We start from the raw sequence: 22,500 nt of genomic DNA, 5'->3' as shown, positions 1-22,500 counted from the left end.
TGGTTACCGCCTGAAGACATCAACTCTTCCTGGCCAAGGCTACATTCACCAAACGTGAATGAAGGAGAAGCATCTTTAGATGTAATTATAATCAAAATACCATCTGAAATAGCCGAGCTTGTAGATCGGCATCTGAAATGCAGCTGATCTACAAGCTCACAACACGTCGCGTTGTGAGCTTGTAGATCTGCTATTTTTCTGCAAATGTTCCGCCCCAGGATAATGTATTTTGATTATCGCGATATCGTAAATCGCAATTTCTTGGATCACAATAATCGTGACATTACATTTTCACATTGTCCCATCCCTAGTCAAAGCATTCAAAAGGATAATTTCTATAAATTAATGACACAGGCTCACCCGTTAATCTCTGCGCTATAGCACGGTGGCTCCAAATCCTGAGGTGCAGAGAGAGTCTGATTTGATTTGCTGCCCTCAATTTATTTCTTGTCATATAAAGAGGTTTTCTTAGCCCCGCGTGGCACATAAAACTGCAGCTTAATTACATTTAGTCTTTTGATGACTGAGGCAAACCATTGTTCTCTCAGCGTTTTATTCTTTCCTCTGACCGCCGACTGGGTTCCAAATGAGCGGGGAGCGCAGCGACAACCAGCCGCCTAATTACCACTGGTTCACCCAGTCAGGAAACTCACACACGATGTGATAGGAGGATTAAAAAGCAGCAGCGGTGCTCTATATGCGTTCAGTGGACATCATGCTGCTTCGTAGATCTACGTAAACACAGGAATATACCGTCGTTGTCGGGTGGAAACCTTGTATGTCCAAAACCGTTTGTTTTGTATTTATCATTTAAAAAATCGAACCTCTGTTCGAAGTGGAGCTGTGTGTGTGTGTGTGTGTGTGTGTGTGTTTGTTTGTGTGTGTGTGTGTGTGTGTGTGTGTAGCACCTCTCTGGTCACCCAGGATCATGTGTACCGATTTTTGTGACATTTGAAGAAAATATGTAGGAAAAGGTGCAAAAAGTGTGTTTTGGAGAAAATTCAAGATGGCGGAAAATCTATCCTGGCGCAAATGGGCGTGGCCTATATGGGGAGATGCGTCTTGACCCAAGGAATCCAGGGAAAAAAGAATTTTAATTTTCCGATCTACGGTTCAAGAGTTACGGGGCAAAACGCAAAGTGGCCCGTTATAGCGCCACCATGAGGCCGAGTGATGTAATTATTTTTGGATTCTTTCTTAAAATCATTATGAATCTCCTCTCCGAGGTTTGAAACTGTAGCTCCTATGGTTTACGAGAGAAAAATACTTGAATGTGAGTTTTTGCAATTCCCATTATAAGTCAATGGGGAAAATTAATTCACTAATAAATTAATATCAATTAAACTATAGAACCTTTCTCTTAGCAAGTTACTAGCACACGATTCCCGAGTAAGCCGGTCGATTTGACATATGGCGCGAGTGTGTGGTGCAAAAACTGTGGGAGGAGTAGCGTGCCAAACTTTGAGGCTACAGACACGGACGGACGGACGGACGGACGGAGAGTCGGAGACCCACACACACGGCCACGTATAGGGAGCTTGTGTTCCACACAGCTCCAAAAATGAACTAAACTAGTGAAAACAGCCGATCTACATGCAACAACGCCTCACTGTGTGCTAGATTTGCGAAAAAAACATGGAGATACGAGGTTTCTGCCCAACAGTGACAATACAGTGTGTTAATAGAACTCTGAGCATGTACAAATGGAACCAACATGGAAATTAAATTTGATTAAAACACCAAACACACACAGAGCTCTTAAGACCCCAAGTCTCCTGTGGACTTTAAAGTGCATAATTAAAGGCCTAAATTCACCCTCCCACTGGGCCTCAGATAAAAGGATTTCAAAAGCGTACTATTCTCGTTAGTGGTGTGAGTCAGTGGTTCTAAATTATTCAACATAAACGATGAACCGTACACAAGGGCTTCTGGAAAGACGGACTCCAGGCTGTGGGACAAATCTGACCCTTCAATTAATGTTTAAATGTTGTTGTTTTTTACTCTGTAACTGTTCTTCCTGCTGTGATTCTATCTAATAGGGATGGGCAATATAATTGATACCTGAATTTTCTCCGCAGGATCAACCAGACTCGTGGCCATGTATAGCCTACTTGTACGTCAGCAGAGCGCGCAAGTACTGCGATCGGTGCTGTTCACTGCTGTCAGATTCAGATTCAGATTACTTTATTAACCATTGTGTAATACACATAGGAATGTGCTTTGGCATACAACATTTTTGCATTCAAATCAAAAACAAACAAACACAAAAACAACACCGATAGAACGCAACACACGTAGTCACCACAGCAGCCATGGGCGGCGCTACCTTGGAGAACCTGCGCAACAATTCAGTGTGGTCAAACAAAAAACAACAAACACAGGGAAAAAACAGGTTGACAAACAAAACTGTATGTACGTGGACGGGCAAGTTGGCACTCTGCCGAGGTGCCAACTTGCGCCTTATCTATATATCAGGTAGCACTTGTTGTTGGTGACGTCATCAACAATGCTAGTCCCTCACTGGCTGTTAATTAATGGTGACATCACCATGAATTCTGGTCCCTGATTGGCTACGGGTTGAGAATCACTGGTGTGAGTGATGGCTGATTTATGCTGTCACACCTGGCTTGAGTCCACTAATTGGACTCTGAGTTGGGTGTGACTGCACACTAGTTATGCATCGATCTAATCCAGTGGCTCCCGACTTTTTTTCCCCTTCATATCTGACACAAGCTGAGACACTCCATGTGTGCGCACACACCCACCCACACGCACGCACGCACGCACGCACGCACGCACGCACGCACGCACGCACGCACGCACGCACGCACGCACGCACGCACGCACGCACGCACGCACGCACACACACACACACACACACACACACACACACACACACACACACACACACACACACACACACACACACACACACACACACTCCCTCTCGAACAGCAGATCTGCGCTCTGAGTCGTGCATTGCTACTTTGCCATTCGTTTAGCCTCTTGTGCTATGCCTCTTTAGGCGTTCTAGAATCCATGGTAAATCACAGCCTCGTGGCTTATTGCTTTAGTAAGCACATGCTGCTTTGGAGTCATTTGAACCACATGAACCCTCCTAGCGTGTTATCAGGAATTCTGATTGTCTATATCAGCGGTTCTCAAACGTTTTTGGCTGCAGTATCCCCTTATACTGATTTCTGAAGCCAAGTACCCCCTTCCCCTGAATACACCATTTTGCTTAGAAACATTTACATCAAAAATCCAGTTCCCATGCAATACATTCAATTTAAAACAGCATAATGGCAAATACACATTGCTTTCTATTCAATAACAGTTGTACTATTCAAGGTATTGATGTCATTTGGTTTAACAATTTACAGATGAGCAGTTTCACACAAAGACTGTCAGTGTTTTATTATTGACCAATGACCATAACACTAAAATACATATTCCCATTCCTAGTTTTTTTTCCTCTCACATACCCCCTGCAGTACCCTCGCATACCCCTAGGGGTACACGTACCCCCATGAGAAACACTGGTCTATATTGTTGGGTAGTTGTTTTTTTGTTGCATTGTTGTTTTGTCCAGACATTTGAATGTTAAATGTTTAATGGACCACAATGGAAACAATTAAGCCTCGACCTGGCTTTTCATGTCAACCACTGCTGGCAGAACAAAGAAAACTAGAAAGATGCTAGAATTGCAAGTGTGGTTGCCGTGACGTGAGCCCTGGGGTTTATAGGGGAACATCCAGAGGAGTGCTTTTCTTATGGTAATCTGATGTTATTCCATCCATTAACAAGTAAAAGAATCTACAGAGTTATCTCTGAACGGGGATGGGAGGGGTCTAATGCAGCTGCAGCTAATACAGCAGCTGCACAGAAACGAAAAATGTGGAGACATTTCCGCCTGATGTAAACAAAAAAGGAATTGTTGGGCGATACAATTAAGCGATTTGGCATTAAATCCTACCGCTCGCAGTTCTGAGCTGCAGAGGACTCGAGATAAAAATAAAGTAAAAAAAAAAATGTACCGATCGTTCATGGACAACATGGCTAGTACTAAATTCCCCTTTACAGTAAGTGTTTAAAGTTGTGTTATAGTGTTGTTCAAATATATGCATTTCTGGTCCACGTTACACAGATAAAAACCTACATTCGCGCGCAGGTCGGTACCAAAATGAGCCAATGAAACCAGCGCTCCCCAAAACAACAGGTTTGGGGATTGGTAGGAATTAGATAGATAGATACCTTTATTACATGATACAGTCACCTGTGCATTTAGTCTCAATGTTTGTAAACAAGAAACAGGTCTATTACACGCTTTTTCATAAAGAGGCACTCTCTAAGTTATTCGACTGTTTTTCATTGTGTTTGCCAGAAGAAAGTACTGAATAAAATTAAACCCTGCAAGTTTGACATTATCATAGTTCAGATCTTGCCAGGGAGAACATTTGTGTCTCGACACCTTTGAATTGTAATTGAATGTATTCCGCTCTAATCATGTCCCTATGACAGTGTTCTTCAATAGTTCACACAACTGATTGAAATTAATCACATATTCTGCAGAGGGCATTTGGATAATTCTGGCTCAGATCATGATTTTGAAATGTGTTCATCTATATCTATACATACTTTATGTGTGTACCTGAGCGTCTGTGAGACTGTCCCAGAAGGTATGTGTGTCCAAGATTGCAGTGCATAGTGGGAAGATAATAGATTACAGAAAGAGGACGCTCTGAATCTGTGTGTTAGGTGGGGGTGTATGAATCGGCTACCCTGATAGGCCAACCTGAACCATCGACTTCAGGGATTGGCCAGCTCTTAGAAGTGGGAGCATGTACTGTACCATAGAACTGTGTCATCAACACAACGTCAGCAGTTTCTGACGACAGTCTATTTAGTGTGGTTGGCTTAACAGGGCAACCAGACTATAGTTATTGTCTGACTTTATTTCTTTCCAGATAAACGTTATTTTGCAGCGCTACTAGTTTAAGTGACACACATACATGAGCCGGAATCGTGTGGTTTAATTTATATAAATGTTAGTGAATACCGTATATTTTCTCCATTGACTTGAATGGGAAAATGCAAACATTTTACTTTTCCCAAATATGGAGATGACTGACATCATAGACCACATGAGACTGACACAGTACACATATATCCATATATGGGCATTCCAAGTTATGGGCTTAATATTGATGACATCAGGGATCTTCATATATGAGTATAAAAGGGACAAGGACGGAATGGTTCACACTGCTCAAATAGGGACAAGGACCGACAGATACAGAGATATCCATATATGGGCATGAAAGGGACAAATGGTAACACGGAATACATTTCCCAGCGGATTCCTTGTGACTTGCGCCAGGGCAACCACACTTGCAATTTCTCAGAATTGCATCTTTCTTGTGAATCAATAACGCTCCTATTGTACTCACTCATCTAACTGCTTCAGCTGAACTGACATACAGTAAGTAGTAATGTGGTTATACTGGGCAGCTCTCCAGTGTCAACTTTTTACTGATTGTGGCTGCTGTCTAAAATCTGTGAAAAATGTGTGCCTCGTACCTGCAACTCGTTTAACAGAGTCAAAAAAAACGTCTGCCTTATCACACTACTTTGCAGTGATCGTATGTGTGAGAGTGTGAGGTTGTGAGTGAGCTAGAGAGAGAGGGGGGGGGGGGGGGGGGTAGAGAGAGATATACAGCACTTCTCATGCAGACAAAGGAAGGTCTTGTTTTTCAGTTGGTCAGTTGCAACATGCTGTAAGTAGTAAAACTTAAGGTTCATTCATGGCTGGCTGAACTGGTTCTTTAGAAGAAATGCATTTATTTGGGCTTCCATATATCAGCTCTGGGTTTCCCGCATAGTTTCAGAGTTTGCTCTTTCTTATACTCTTTCGTGTGCAGAACAAAAGCATTCAACACCATTGTTAAATAACAGAACAAAAGCCAAATGAGAAACTGAAAGGCACCTCATCCCAATTTTCCATTCTCCTTAATAGCAAGTGTTGAATGGATGCTGGAGTGAATAGAATGGAAACTTTGAAAAATATACAAAGAATGTTGGCCTATTGCACAGCTGTGCGTGTGTGTGTGTGTGTGTGTGTGTGTGTGTGTGTGTGTGTGTGTGTGTGTGTGTGTGTGTGTGTGTGTGTGTGTGTGTGTGTGTGTGTGTGTGTGTGTGTGTGTGTTATGCTGACATAAATAAATATGTATGTAAATACATATTTAAAATGTGTCCTTTTTGAACATCAAATGTGTTTTTCTCCATGATATCCGCAAATACACTTGGATAATAAGCAACAGAAAGTGTGCAGGTTTGACTGTCATTGTAAGAAAAGGAAGAATGACATCAAATAAACAATTTAAATTTGTTATTGTACTCTTGAAAAACAAAATTCCTCAGTTACATAATTTGATGACAAATTTGATAATTACAGTGAATGGAGTTACTTTGAAGCTGCAGTCGGATGTCAAAATGCATATGGGGCTGAAGTGGTTAATGTATGTTTTGTAATAATAATCAAAATCTAAGTAACTAGTAACTAAATAGTACTAATATAAAAGATTTGCCTCGGAGGTGTAGTGGAGTAGAAGTAAAAGTACTGAAAATAGGAAATACTCCAGTAAATTAAAAGTACCAATGGGAATGGAATTGGATTTTTGGAGAAATCTGCCATTTGCGTTTTTTCTAAATATATAGATCTGCTATTTTCAAAAGATTTTATACATTTTGAACATTTGGGACATTCTGCATAATGAGTACTTTTACTATTTGTGCTTTAAGTACATTTTGATACCAATACTTTTTAACTTGTCTTTCACCCAGTAAAAAAATATGTATGTGGGTTTAATTGCGACCGTCAGGTCGCAGTTATTATGAAAAGCTCCACCTGCTGTCTGTCAGTCTGTCTGTCACACGTCACGTCACACTTTTCCCCTCACTCATATCTCCGCCACCGTTGCCCCTATCCATGCCAAACTTTGCACACACTCCTTGGATGGCAAATCACAACCTCCGCCCCTGATATCAGGCCGATTTTAGCAAAACACATTTTTGGACACTGCTCATACATATTTTGCCCTAAAATCACGCAAAGCGGTACACAATATCTCTAAAGTCATGTCATCAACATGGATCTGTCCCATTTCCCATATTCCCTCCTGATTGGCTACGATTGCCTTCTGAAGTTTGTGAACGCGACCTGACGGTCGCTTATCTCCCGATTAGGGAGTCTTACTGTATATTGAACCAATGGAAAGTAATAAAATTGTGACTAAATAATAACTAACTGCACTCTGTTGAGGTGCCAACTTAATTGGCTTGTGCACTCGTGGCCAAGTATGGCCGGCCTGCTGTACTTGTGCGCCAACAGAGCGTGCCCTGTTATTTATATCAGGTCGCACTTGTTGATGGTAACGTCACCAAGAATGCTTGTCCCTCATTGGCTGTTGATGGTGACGTCACCAAGAATGCTGGTCCCTGATTGGCTACGGCTACAGGTGTAAACACGAACAGATACGCCACATACAAAATCACCGAACGCAGTACTTGCGCACTCTGCTGGAGCAAGAATACTTACAACATTGGAACACTTTCTTTTCTCCATTTCCTGTAAAGTAACATAGGGCAGCATATGATGTTAGTAGTACCTAAATTGGTTTTCTCTATAGAAATAAATCATGTTTTCCTGCATCCAGTAATTATTATTGAAGCCACTATTCTCTCAGTTTAGGTTAGTGGGGACATTATTTGTAGGATTGCTGCTCCATCAATTTTAAAGCGCCTCAACACTGCATATAGTACCATTCCAGGTGGGTCACTGGTGACAGTTGTGGTACCCATCATTGTACAGGCTTATCCTCTCTGCCTGAGAGGGTGATAAGCACTGGTATCCTCAAAACCATTTCAGGAATACTCCTCCCTTATATTTGCTCTATATGTTGGATCAGAACCCTAGTCCCGACTCCCTACCAGACCCGTTCGAGTGACTCCCTTTTTGCTCAGACAGAGCTAGGCAGCGTTCTTTGTCAGTGCTCCATCTGCTTGGAATGAGCACCACATCCCCTTGGGTCCTCGGTAGAGATGTCACAATACATCGTCCCATGATATATTGCTATTTTAAAACGTGACATGATCTCTCGACATGACTTGTGATGTAATACTCCTGGTATGGTATGGTGTCCTCCCTGTGACCGGGTGTCCTCGGCCGCTTGAATCCTTGATCATATCCTTTCGGTCATGACCAAACTTCATGACCATAGGTGAGAGAAGTCCCTTAGGCTTGTATAATTTTAAAGCACTTTTTTTTGTGCTGGCCAACGTTGATGATTAAGATCATTTTTAAATAAAAATAATAAAATAGTATTGTGACGATATCGTGAGCCCAATATCATGTGTCGTATCGTATGACATTTGGGCATCGCAACACCCCAAGTCCTCTATGATACGCACACCGAGTTCAAAGTAGATCCGTCGGGCGGCTTTCAAGATGCTGTACGCAGGCGACAGGCATACACATAATCTGGCCCAGATCGCTAATGGTTTTTTCAACCTCAATGCTGATGCTCATGACATCCACTGTACCATGTTGAACGTTGAGTGTTCTGTTGAATTCGAATGGATTTTTGACTGTGCATGCATGCATGCGCTGTGACTGAGCCGACCTACTGTACTGTACATGAACCAATCTACAATCAAACAATTCAATACAATTCAAATAGCAGGCATATATACTGTGTTGGGGGACTGCGTTAGACTTCAGATCAGGTCAGACCTGGTGACCTGGTCTTCATATCCATGAAGATGAAAACAACATGTTCACTCTATTTTCCCTCATCTTAAAATGTCCAAAAATGATGAAATTGTTTGCTGATGCAAGAGGGCAGCCACACATTGGACATCCCACATTCAAGAATTTTAAGTATTTGGCTGCTTACTCGAGCTAGCTGGCAGAACTGGAGGGAGAAAAAAGGAAAGGGAGTCTTCTAAAGCGCTTCCTGCTCGGGCTGCCATGTGACATAGCGACTAGATGATTCACAGCAAGTGAAGAAAAGAACACAACCGAGGATTTTTGTGATACACAATATTGCTCAACACTCCTGAGGTCTTTTCCATCCTCCTGTCCAGGCCAAGAGCTGCTAATTATCACCAGGTTTGAAATGGAAAGAATTCATCAGAAGCATTCAAGGTTCGTGCTTCTGACAACATGAGGCAATGTGGAAAATATCTCTTTAATCTGCCTTTTCATTGTGCAAAAAGAAAGGCATCGGTTTCACGCCACACAATGTCGACCATATCACACGGCAGCCATTTTGCTCTTACAGTGGTTCTCAAAAAATGTTGTGTAAAAGGACCCCCCAAATGTATACTTATTCGGCCGCGGATACCCATTTTAAATGGGTACCCGAACATTGCTGATCTACAAGCTCACATGTACATGTCAATCACAACGTCATATAGATCTGCTATTTCAGACGAATATTTGTCTATTCTCTCAGAATGTTCGACTGTTAATAGAGATGAGATGTTAGGGCTCATTTCAGGTTGATTTGCTGTGTTGGGTATTTGATGGGTTCGATGGGTTCATTCTTCCCACACAGAGGCACATGCATAAACACACGCATGCACGCAGTCGCACACACTCGCACACACGCACGCACACACGCGCGCGCGCGCATCAATTTGACATAAGCCTGATTACAAATTTTAAACAAGGTACTTACTGCAAATTCACAAGAGCTACCTGTGTTACCTAATCTAACGTTTTAATAATAACAGTAAATTGCTTTCTCTATCAGAAAATAGCCTCCTAACACCCATAGCACTATTTGTGATTCAAAATGCATAACTCATTGCCCGACAAGTTAATAATGTTTTATTTTAATGAACTCCATTTCAAATATAATTATTATTAATGCCTTATCATTTAACGTGCAGTTACAAGGCAATTAAATGGCCGCAATAAATCCATTAGCATTCTTCAGAGGCTTGGACAAGGAAAGTGGTGCTGCATACACCACCTATATTTCAGCAGAGGCGAATGATTTACTCAGATTGTTTTACTTAAGTACAAGTAGCAATGCCGCATAAAAAATACTAAAATTGTAGCCTACTTAAAAAATTTGAAAACGCACAAAGGTATTGACATCATCATATATATGAAAATAAATAAAAGTACTCATTATAAAATTCATTCCATACTGTATGTAAACTGTACATACACAAGTAAAGGATTTACTTAAGTACAGCCCTTGAGTAAATGTAGTTCCACCACCTCATACGCCACATATTTCATCATACTTCCCGCAACAGTCAAGGCTGTGATTAAGCTCACAAGATCCTTTCTCTCCTCACTGTCAGTGTTGAGCAACGAGCTCTGTGTGCACAACTCTTACATAATGAGGAGAAAAATATATCCTTCGTTGATGTCGGGAAAGAAACCTCTTATCTCCATATTTTAACTTTTTGTTTTTTCCCCCGCTGTAAATTAATACCATACTTAATCATACTTAACTACAGCGTCTCACGAAAGCAGCAAAAGTGTCAGATCTACAAGCAACGCATTTTGAGCTTGTAAATCTGCTACTTTTGATATTTTTGAATCTGAATCCTGAAAAGTAACAGTTTTGGACATATGAGGTTTCCGCGCGACAAACGCCTTGCTGTCGGGCAGAGACCTTGTATGTCCTTGTTTCAACTTTCTATGTTTTTCCCCCACAGTAAATGAATGCTCTACATGTCGCATGAGATTGTTGCGCAAATTAGGGGAAAATAGCCGATCTACAGTACAAGTTCACACGACACAACGTGTTGTGAACGTGGGTGTTGTGTCTGTGAGTTTTATAAATATTTAAACGATGAGAAGAATTAACAAAAGCTTGAAACTAGATCATAACAACATAGAATACATTAGAACACATGAAGGTTCTTTTCTCTAGCCTGGCGGGCCCCGACGTCATCTGCGTTCACTCACTCATTCTTTCCACAGTATAGCGTCTGGACTTCCGGGGATTGGCAGCGAGTATACTGATTATTCTCTGATCGGGGCCAATCAGTGACTGCTTCCGCACAACAAACGTAGTCTTTCCTGACAACAAGTGAAAAGCTTTCCCTGATTGGTCCATGTGTAGACGGTGGCGTAGATGCATGCTGCAGCATTTTCAAAACAACAATGGCTGCCCTCGCGATGCAACAAGTGTAACAGTTAACGCTCTAACAATAAAACAAGCAATAAGTGCAGTTATTTCAGAGTTGGAATGAATTACAACAATTAAAAAGTAACACAGGGGATGCGCTAGCGGAGTTCATCGGCCGAAAAAACGTGTTTGTTTGCCGTTCTTCCGACTGGCTGAGAGATGTTTTGCTACGCTGATTGGTTAGAGGAGTCTGTCAAGGCAAGTACTCCCGCCCACTTTTCAAGCTGCCAATAGGCCGAAGGCCAGACGTTATACTGTGGAAGGAATGAGTGAGTGAACGCAGATGACGTCGGGCCCCGCCAGGCTATCTTTTCTCCCCATTTCCTGCAAAGTAAGGGTTTTGGACGCGCAGGGTTTCTGCCCGACAGCGACGAGATGTATTATTCACTGTTTGAACAACAGTCCCAAAGCAGCCTACAGTACATAACTGTCTTTCTGCGGGTGGTAATACATTGTTAATGTAACCAGTGTTCACTTTACAGACTACACTGTAGAACAGATTTAGTTTTTATTCTTTTAACTACAAAAGCCTGGGGTAGCTGCAGTGTTCAAAAATAAATAAATAAATAAAAAACGTTTTATAAAAAGTGTTTTACATGTATTTTTGGCAACTTATGATTTTTGTATTTATTATCTGCTGAAGGGATTTTACCTTTAGTATTGCCAAACTTTATTTATTTATTATTATTCTTTTTACTATTCAATCACTGCGCCTGGCCTTTTTATCACTTTCTTTTCACTTTCTCCTCATTGGCTATATATTCTTTAAGCCAATGGGGAGTCCGCAATGCCTCGCCATACTCCGAAAGGGCGTAAGAGCGTTGTCATTGACAAAAGGCTGGTGTCTATAGAATGAAGTAGAATGACTCTAAACTCTATGGCAGGAGTTCCCAAACCTCTTTTATGCTCAAGAAATGTGGTGTCTCCCCACTCCACTGGACCCAAATTTACAAAAATACATTATGAATTCATCACTTAATCTTGAACAAAGATTGTGAACATACATACGTATGACGAGCTATACAGGGCTCAGGTGTGGTTAACAGTGCATATTCTTATGGCTGTTTTAAATAACTGGTATTGCCTGCAATCTATAGACTCTAATATTACACTAGATTATAGATTATAGATAGTAAAGTCAAATCCATGAGTAGCCCAGAACAGCTCAGTTTCAAACACTCAGCTGTTGGTGGACCGGGGGGCTTGTTCAAGGCACCTAAACAGCAGGCAGCGTGCACACATCGTGCACACATCGTGCACACATCAAAGGGGCTTGAGCCAGCCCTTTTATCCTTCAGTAAAAATGCCCTCTCCAGACCATGAAAGCAGTTTTTTCTTCATCCAAGAAAATTGCCTTGTCCAAACTCTCCTGAACTTGAATGCACCATCTTATGTTGAAAGTATTGCCCTCTCTGTGTAGAAATCAATGCCGTTAGGCCACATCTCCAGTATTAAGTACTTTGTTCAGCGTGGTACCCCGCACCGAAAATAAATAGCCGACCTCCAAGCTCACAACGTGTCACAGACAGCACGACGGGTTGTGAGCTTGGAGGTCTGCTATTTTTGATATTTCCACCATAAGGCCCTTTTAGAAATGTCTCTAACATTCTCTACACATCCCTGCTCAACAGTAGCTGCTGTTGAGGGGAGTAGAGTGTTTTTTTACCTCTCACATTACGCATGGCTAAAACAGTCCTGCTGGCCTATCCACTGAGCTACAAGATCACAGCCAGCACGTAGATTGGTGTGTCTGTGCGTTTTATAAACGTTGAACCAATGAGAGGTATTATCAAGAGCTTTGTGAACAGTGACAGTTTTGGAAATACTAGGTTTCCACCCGACAGCGACGCTATGTTGAACTGGTAGTTGATACCTAATTGGGACTCAGAGCTGATGCAGGCTTCTAACAGCCTACCTCTGCCCTTTTTCTCTCTCTGATTCCTGCCTCACAGACCTGTTTGTTTCATTGCTTTGTATCTGCTCTGCACACACAGTATTCTTATTTACTGACTTCATGCAACATATCAGCCGCACACTACTGATATTACGCCTGCCATAGCTTCTTTGTTTGTTAGTATTATTCATCGCAGTGTTGCCCCTTCCCCCGAAATTCAAGTCAAGCACATTTTATTTTAATGACAAATCCAAACAGAAGTTATTTAACCTCATAACATTTTAGGTGACATATTAAGCGTTCAGTCTATCGACAGGCTTACAGGACATTTGTGCCAAGTAAACTCCTAAACATTTACAGCAATCAAAATATAAAGGTGAAGACAATACTAAATTAAAGCAATTTTGTGCTATTGAATAGCAAATGTTGTGCTATTGACTCCCCCATTCCCAGCTGGATGCCCGTTAACGTCCATCAATGTTTTCTGTAAGTAAATAAGGATGTAATGATGATTAATAATAACCTTTCTCGTTGTACAATTTCAGTGACCTCCAAATGCAAAAAAAAGACCCTTTAATTTAATTTTTAACCCTGGGCAGACCCCAATTCTATTCATCTCTATGCCATACTCTATCATCCTCTAAGACAAAGTGGAAGAGGGGCAGATAGGTACACACTACACAGACCAATCATACTGTGGCAACAATAGCTGAATGACAGTCCTGACAAATGGGGGAGTAGGCAGCGATTAATTACAGTAGCTCAATAGCTGACTTTACAACTCTTGTGGATCATTTCAGAGTGGTAGACTACCACCCATACCCCGTGGTGGAACATCACTAAGTACATTCCCTCAATTACTATACTGTAACTCTCTTTTACTTGTAAGTTACAAGTTGTAACTGACGTCGTTTTTTAATTAGCCATTTAGACCTGGAACGCAAATCTGTGTCACTTTAAATATTAAAAAATAGCGGATCTACATGCTCACAGCACAGCGCCGAGTGCCGCGCTGCGAGCTTGTAGATCTGCTATTTTAGAAAATTTCATAAAATGTGTACAAAACTTTGAATATATTGATCAGATTCTATAAATGTCTTCTAAATCCTTCTTCTAAAGCAGTGGTTCTCAAACCTTTTCATGTCAAGGACCACCAAAATTACATGTATTTGGCCGCGGACCACCATCTCAAAATATGTTGTTCCAGGGGCCCCCGAAGGAGAGATTTGAGTTACAAAAGTTTGCTTTGCAAAATATATATTCAAAGATTTGCACAAATTGTCATGATTTTTCAAAAATAGAAGATCTACAAGCTCGCAGCACGGCACAATAGCTAATAATAAACCCTTTTGCAAATCCCGCCCCATTCTGCCCTGTTACTATGATGGGACATTAACCCTGGGCAGATTGTTTTTATAGTGGAAGTGGATGGGATTTTTTTCCCCTTCATAGCCTCATTACAGCTATATAAAGTACCAAAGGAAAAACACCTAGGTGATATTAATAAAAAGGGAAGACAAAGGTACAGTAGTTACATTGCAAAACAGGGGATTTACCCGAAAATATATGTTTTAATTTGTTTAATCCCAGTGGGACAGAATCCTCTTTGCAGATTCTTTTATAGTGGTAGTGGATGCGATTTTTTTTCCCTTCATAGCCTCATTACAGCTATATAAAGTACCACAAAAAACACATCTACGTGATATTAATAAAAAGGGAAGAAAAAGGTACAGTAATTACATAGCAAAACAGTAGTTTTCCCCCGAAAAATAAATGTTTTAATTAGTTTAATCCTCTGGATCAGAGATAGAAAGAGAAGCGCATTGCATCTTGGGTACTAGGAAGAGGACAGAGAGAATGTTTCTCCTCACATAATAGGCTGGCTTTTCGTAATTCTGCCCATTTAAATTATATGTACCCAATCGTGACTCTTAGACCATTGATAAGGTACATGTGAACTAGTTTGTTGAAGCTTATTCGTTATGATGAGCGAGATCGCTTGACGCTTGCCGTCGCTATCACCGTACCGGCCGATCTCCGTGTCGCGCACTGCGGACAGTTTTTGAAAGGCTGAAGCAACATTCTCCACTGCACAAACTCCACCCCCGATAGCAAAAAGTGAATGTTTTTTTCTGGTTGGCCAGTCAGGGAGTCTCAGGGACCAATCAGAAGGCTGACAAACGGTCTATTCTAGGTCTTAATCTCATCAACATCTCACTGTCTGAATTATTTACCATTTACTTTTACTTACAAACCGAAGCCCCTAAATTTAAATCTATAATGTCTAGTAGATTCGCAATGAGACAAAACCGTTTTAAGCCCCTATGTGTTGTATGCCAGAAATATCCTATCATTGTAGATTGTCGATTTGCACGCGACACTGTGAGAGACTGAGCATAATTTAAGCACTAGAACAGTGTCTCCAGACATGTCCTGTTACACTAATATCTAACCAAAATAATAATAAGCAGAATTATAAGATTCAATTGTCCTGGTAGAAAGTTCACAGAGCATCACTAATTAGATCCATAATTACAGAGGCAGGCAGCTTGGCAGCAAACTTTGTCCGTCTAACAACTTAACCTGTCTTAATATTCAATTTACTCTCTTTGTTATCCAGCACTGCAAAATCCTGAATTAATATAAATCTCAGAGAGTTAATCCGTTCCACTCTGAGATCAATTAACATTCCAGATTTTACTGTGAGGTCTTTGACATCCATTCTAGCTAGGATTACACACCAAAAAACACAATTCACTATACTTTTCTCTTTCTTTCTCTTGGGAATGTTATTCATCCTTGCCAGCCCAAATTCCTCCTCGTTGTGGCAGGCCTCCATTCTGCTTAGCACATCTGTGTGGCAATATATAAATCAAACCCTCCCACCCCTGTCTACTTCTCTCTGTCTCTCTGTCTCTGTCTCTCTCTCTCTGCCCTAGCAGTGTTGAAATACAATCCAAATCTGGCATATTAGCATGTTTTTCCCAAAGCCCCACCATAACACTTTTTTTCAAAGTTTTGACAGTTTTCAATCATTTGTGCAGAATACTAGGGCTGGGCAATTAACCGAAAGTATAATCGATTGGCGATCAATGGCGTCGAGCAAAAACATAAAAACTTGCTAAAGCTCATCTACTCTACAAGCTTGTGAGCTAAGATATAAGAGATATACCTATATTATTATTTGATTTTATTTGGGGGGATTTTTCTGCCTTTATTGATAGTACCAGTAGAGATTGACAGGGAACAGGGAGAGGGACAGGGAGTGACACACAGCAAAGGTCGTCACGATCGAGAACCTGCGACACGCTGTCAGGCATTAGAGCCTATATGTGGTATGCGCCTGGACCACTAGGCCAGCGGGTGCCCAGATCTGCTATTTTGTACTTTTATTAGGGTAAGAACTGTAAACTGCAGTGGAGCTTTGTGTATAGTCTAATTTATTTGAATATACCCGTGAATTGTTTTACAGTTTGCTTGCTAATTGTGAAATCCAAACAGGGGGGGAAAAAAAGAAGAAAGATACACTTTGAAGTGTGCTCCAACAAAGGGCTAGCATTCTGGCGGCCATCACACACTTCTTGGTCTTTTGTTGGGGAGGATATTCTTTTGTACACTTGGAGGCACCTGCCGCGTTACAAAGCCACAAACTGCATCATTACATCCTTATAGAAGTGACTCAGGGAAAATTGAGGCAATTAAGGAAGTGGACGCTGTATGCTGCATTGACAAGCATTTTAATTGCCAACGCTATGAATGAAGTGTTAAACTGCGAAGTATTCTGTAAAGCTCTGTGCAAAAGTGAAAAACCCTATATCGTCTCTGCTGAGTAACCTAATATGTCCAAAACTGTTACTTTTCGAGATTCAAATTCAAAAACAGCAAAAGTAGCAGATCTACTAGCTTGAAGCTTGATGGAGCTGCTACTTTTGATGCGATGCTGTTGTGTGATGCTGTAGTATTGAGTACATCTACAAAAATAGGAGGAGAGGTTTCTGCTCAACAGCAACTATATACAAGTGCTGCGGTGGGTCTGTCTGTTTCACACAGAAGACATGAGATCCGGGAAGGGATCATAAAACGGGGGTTATGGGGGCATGAGTGTGGTTGTGTTGCGTGAGAAGGGGTGGGGGGAGACAGGCGTTGGCATCCAGGGACATAGACCACGTTGTGATTCTCATTTCTACACTGTCACACACTCAATTGGTAGTGTGATTTTACTTCATTTTTTCCCCCTGAGTGGATGTCTTCATTTCTGTGGGCTCATGTGTGAATTGACAGAATCCACCCCATGAGAGATACTGTATCAGCCACACGTTTTGAAGCAAGAACAAGAAATGAAATGAAAAATGAAATAAAATCACACTACCAATTGAGTGTGACAGTGTAGACATGAAAATCACAACGTGGCCTATGCATGCCCCTATAACGCCTGCTTATTTAGACTGTAACATAACATAAGGTAATCTTAAAACTCCCATGCTTGTTCTGTTTCTACTAAAACATGTAAAAATGTGTCTTTGTCTGATTACGGTGCTATTACATATGTATTATTTCCTTTATAACAGTAATCATGTAAAGCATTTTAAATGTGACTTAAAGAAGACAAAAACTGTTATGTTAAGAGTATTTAATTGTCATGGTGAAATAAGAGCTCTGCACTCATCCTTCCAGTTAAGGAGGAGTTTTTGCCACTGTTGCAAAAAGTGTCTTGAGACTATAATACAATTGAATTGAATTGCACAGCCTCAGCCAATCACAGCAGGACACAGGACCAGGTTGGAGGAAGTAATCAAGATTAGACTTTTGAGATAAGAAAAGGGTAATTATGTCCCTAATCCGATGTGGATTTTTCCCCCTTTTTTTTGAGCAGTACAGAATAGAAAAGTCTGCAGGTAAGCACACCCCACAAGTGTGGAGGCACATTGTCTAATTTGGACACATGCTTTCTTTTTTCTTGCACCAATACTTTGTAGTCAAAGGTCTAGCCAGTCGACTCTAGTGGGAATTATACTGTCAGTCTCCTGATACCCAGGTGGATTCATGGAGAACGCCTCATCCATCGAACAGACAAGGGAGGGGGAAAAAGCTGCCAAACAGAGATGGCAATTTGGGGTTTGTGCTATCAGCAAAGGAACACACCCGCTTCTTTGTCATTCCTAGCACATTTTCCATTTGTTTTTCTCCCAGACTCAACTCTTGCTGCCCTGTACTACTCTGCCCAGTTCAAACATCCCAGCCTTTGGGGACCATGCAGTATTCATGCGCCGTTGGTTTTCAAATGAATCCATGCTCCAACTCATGGTTACTTGATGTATTTCTATCATGTGATCCAAGTAATATAGCGAGTCGAATGTTTGTCATATATTATAACAGAAAAGTATCATTGTATTTTCTTGATGATAATATTTAAGTATACTAGTTATGCCTGGGGGGAAAAACAGTTCATAAACATAACAAGTCAAATGTTGGATTTACATTTTAGTCAATTTACAATAAAACCATATAATTGAATTTACTCGATTTATACTCGCCTTATATGCACTATTCGTGGCTGATATAATTATGCTGAAATAACGCAATAATGCATGCAATCTCCTTCCAGATGTTTTTTTAAGTTGTTACACAAGGCTGTGGGGTCACTGGAGGCGTAGACAAATCAGTGCTTTAATTCAAGAGCACGGTAATTATTTTAAACACATTGGAGGAGGCTAAGAGGAAACAAATACAGTAAATAACAGAGTGAATGTTGTGGTATCTGGTAACTAGCAGCTCAGCAGTTCAGCCAACAGTGAAGTGGCAAACTTTTCAAAGCTGGAGCTCTAATATTTCCAATGAAAGAAAATTTCTGTGCTCCGCAAAGAAACATAATGTGTGATTATTAGCACTTTCGCCTGTGTAATCCTGGGAATCCTATTTGTTTTCTCAGGAGTCCAATATCACAGAAACATGTTTAATTGGAAAACAGAGAAAGTTCACGTTTATTTAAGATAGCAAAGGGTTGCCGTCGCCTCCTTTCTACAAACTGCATTGCAAAGCCCAGAAATTAAATGAAAAGTGATTGATTGTTTATCTCACATAAACAGTCGGATAAGCCTTTGTTATGCGGGAGGCCCGGAACAAAGGCGATTCCCACAGTGAGAGAGGCGAGGTACAGTACATACTGTAAACTTGACTGGCTTGACTATACAGCAGAAACACATTTCTGTGGGCCCACAGTACACCTAGAGCAGGGGGTTTCAAACTTTTTTGACTCAGGGCACCCCTGTAAATAACTTTTTCATCCACGGCACCCCTGAATTACACTGTTATTTTTTAGAATCTTACATCCTATTGGAGAAATATCCATTTCCATCAGAACTGACTGAAAATAACGTTATACTTGACGTTTAACCACTTGAACCCCAGCATGCCTATTCTGGGGGGAAAGTTCACCAAAATAGCTGATCTACAAGCTCACAACTTGTAGATCTGCTATTTTTGGTGAAGAGAATTGTGCAAATCAGGTCTGTTTCACTAACATAGTGAAGTGATATTGATGTAGTGATATTGATGAATTCCAAATATTATCAAATTATCTCACGGCACCCCTGGACTAGCATCACGGCACCCCAGGGTGCCCCGTCACCCACTTTGAAAACCCCTGACCTAGAGGAACAACAGGCTGGGTTTGACGGCAACTGTTACCTTTCTTTGTAACCAGGGTGAGAATGAAAACATCAAAATACCGGTGCGCACACACACACAAATTTAGAGATGACTTACGTAAATCCTGCTATCCTACGAGCCGATACTTTCACCACAGGCAAGGACTAGTTATTATTTATTTAAGAACGATGCGCTTCCCACAGAGAGTGAAACGAGGTAACCTTGACACAGAATTTCTCCTTAACCCTCGCTGTCAAAAGGCAAGTCAATTTGTGATCAAAATGCATGGTGGATTATCTAAGCAATGTGTAATAAACAAAGCGCTGGCGCTTTGAGCGCCACAGTGGATAAAGTGAAGGAGAAAAGGTGCCTGCCGCTGCGTCACGCATTAGCAGAGATGATAGAATGGCTTATGTGTGAAATGCATGCTGTAACTATTGATCCAACTGCCGTAATCATTTGCTACAGTGTTTTAGAGCAGGAGCTCCGGGGGATCCCCAGCAAAAAAGAATATTATCAAAATCATTTTTTTTTTTTTTTCTAAATTTTTATCCCACAATTTTATAACCCATTTTTCACCCGGTGTCAATTATCTAATGTAATCCTGGGCGCTACACTCCCTCTGCCAACCCGGGGAGACAACGGACTGACCTCATGCTTCCTTCTATGCATGAGGAGTCCAAGTTGCTTCTTTTCACCTGACAGGGGGGAGTTTCCCCGTTTGGGTGAAAATATCTTGAAAATATGTACTGTAAAGAAAACAAATCCTCTCTCTGGCACAAATCATTTTCAGTTGGGGGTCCATGCACTGCCAAATACATACAGCACAGCATACATTCTGGGGGTCCTGGACATGAAAAAGATTGAGAATCACTGTTATACCGTAGGCCACGCATGCTGCTGTGTTCCATCCTCAGTTTGTAGAGTTCAAGGGGATTGTAATAGAAGAGTGGTAACACTTTTTCTTAGCCCCCCCCCCCCTCACTCACACACACCACCACCATCATCATCACCACCACCACCCCAATGCCGCCCACTCCTCTCGCTTCCTGAGAAGCCCATTCACACAGTTTGTTGACTTACCTAACCTCCTCACAGGAAGAGCAGCCAAAGCAACACTGACATAAGCTTCCAAGTGCACACATGTGCTTCTCAATATAACACATGTGTACATCAACGTGTGCATGTATCAGTGTGGCCTATCATGTTTCAGGCAGCGACCCCCAGAATAATCATATTTTAACTGGGGACCCCCCCCCCCCCCCCTCAACCCTGACGAGCTAAGAGTTGAGGCATTACATTTTGTACAATACGGTTCTATTGTGAAAATAGCAGAGCTACATGCTCACAACGCCTCACGCACAATTTCTGCTAATATTTGACAATTTGACCAATGTTTAATTTGTCATTTTAGAGGTATTAAAAAGTCTTTAAATTGTCACATTAGAAATGTGCAGATACCCCCTGGCCTATACACTTAAACCTTATGTTGGTTTGTTTACTGTTGATTGAGTTAAACAATGTTTCACATTAAGCTAATCATCTGGGGAACCCCCAAAATAATTTGGGGACGCCCCTGGGGGTCCCGACCCACAGGTTGAGAACCACTGAAATAGAGAGTGTAGGATGGAGAACAATCCATTGTATAAATGAATTGCTGGTTGCAGTATTAGTGGAGCGGGGGAACACTAGATTTATCCAACACCTTCAAGACTGATTATTATTGAAAGATTCAAAATGGTTAGCAGAAGATTGGAGCCCTAGCTTGGGTGAGGATTAGTGTGATTTGATCTGTTAGGTGCTCTTTAGCAGGGTACCGGAAGTGTTCAAAGTTGAAAAAGAAAGTAAAGCCTTTAAAAAAGCCTTTATTTATTTACATTAGCATTCCTATGAGGGTATCGAAAAGGTTTCCCATCACAACACATTGTGTGCTTGCAGATGGGCTATTCTTGCTACTTTAGAACGACACTGCCACACAATGAAGTACCTTTTTTACTAAATCATGTATTAAAACTAGACCAGGTCAACCTGGTTGTGCCAGACCCCCTGTCTGTCATCATCATTTATGACATCATGCCTTTTGTAGGCATGTCATCATCATGTCATCATCATATATACCCTTTATATAGAAAACCCGGACAGACATTTGCTTATGTAGGCCTACCCATTTCATGGGTCTGGCAAAAACAAGGACGATACATGGTTTCTACCTGACAGCAAGGTTTTGCTAGCCTTGGTGGATGGTATTTCAGATGGGTTTGCATATTAATGCCGGTGATGGCCAAAGCGTTGTCCAAACCTCACACGATATTGTAATAGCATCTTCCCAGGTCTAAAGCATTTGTTCATGGCTATAGTTATCAAGCAGAGTTCCTCACAACTAAAGGGATTGATTGACATCCCTGCTTGTTTCCTTTTGTCATCCCCCCTCTTGTGCTCTATTGATCAAATCAAAGGCTGTGTCGCTCCTCTCTTGCCGGTGAACTGTCCATTAATAAGCCCCTAAGACACTTTTTGTTTGGACTCACAGGAGCGTGGCATTTCAAAGTCTTATGGTGCGAGTGTGAGTGTCTGTGAAATCATTAATGACTGAGCGACCTCCACCACATGCTGACCTTCAAGGTGCAACAATGCCTCTTCACCTGATAGTATGCTATCACTGAAACAGGAGCAGGCGCTCACTAACCTCTCACATCTAAATACAAAGCAAATACGGTACACCTTGCATCACTTTCGAATAGGGCT

General features: G+C 41.3%; 1 protein-coding gene across 1 annotated transcript in view; it reads right to left on the bottom strand.

The window, feature by feature from the left end:
• Positions 1-22,500, bottom strand: part of adamts3 (ADAM metallopeptidase with thrombospondin type 1 motif, 3) — a gene marked incomplete at its 5' end in the record, with an annotated part of 177,804 nt that overhangs the window by 112,664 nt on the left and 42,640 nt on the right. The window lies entirely within an intron of this gene.

This window comes from Nannobrachium achirus (assembly GCF_963921795.1).
Source record: "Nannobrachium achirus genome assembly, chromosome: 12".
Classification (NCBI taxonomy): Eukaryota; Metazoa; Chordata; class Actinopteri; order Myctophiformes; family Myctophidae; genus Nannobrachium; species Nannobrachium achirus.
This window is presented reverse-complemented; position numbering and strand designations above follow the sequence as displayed.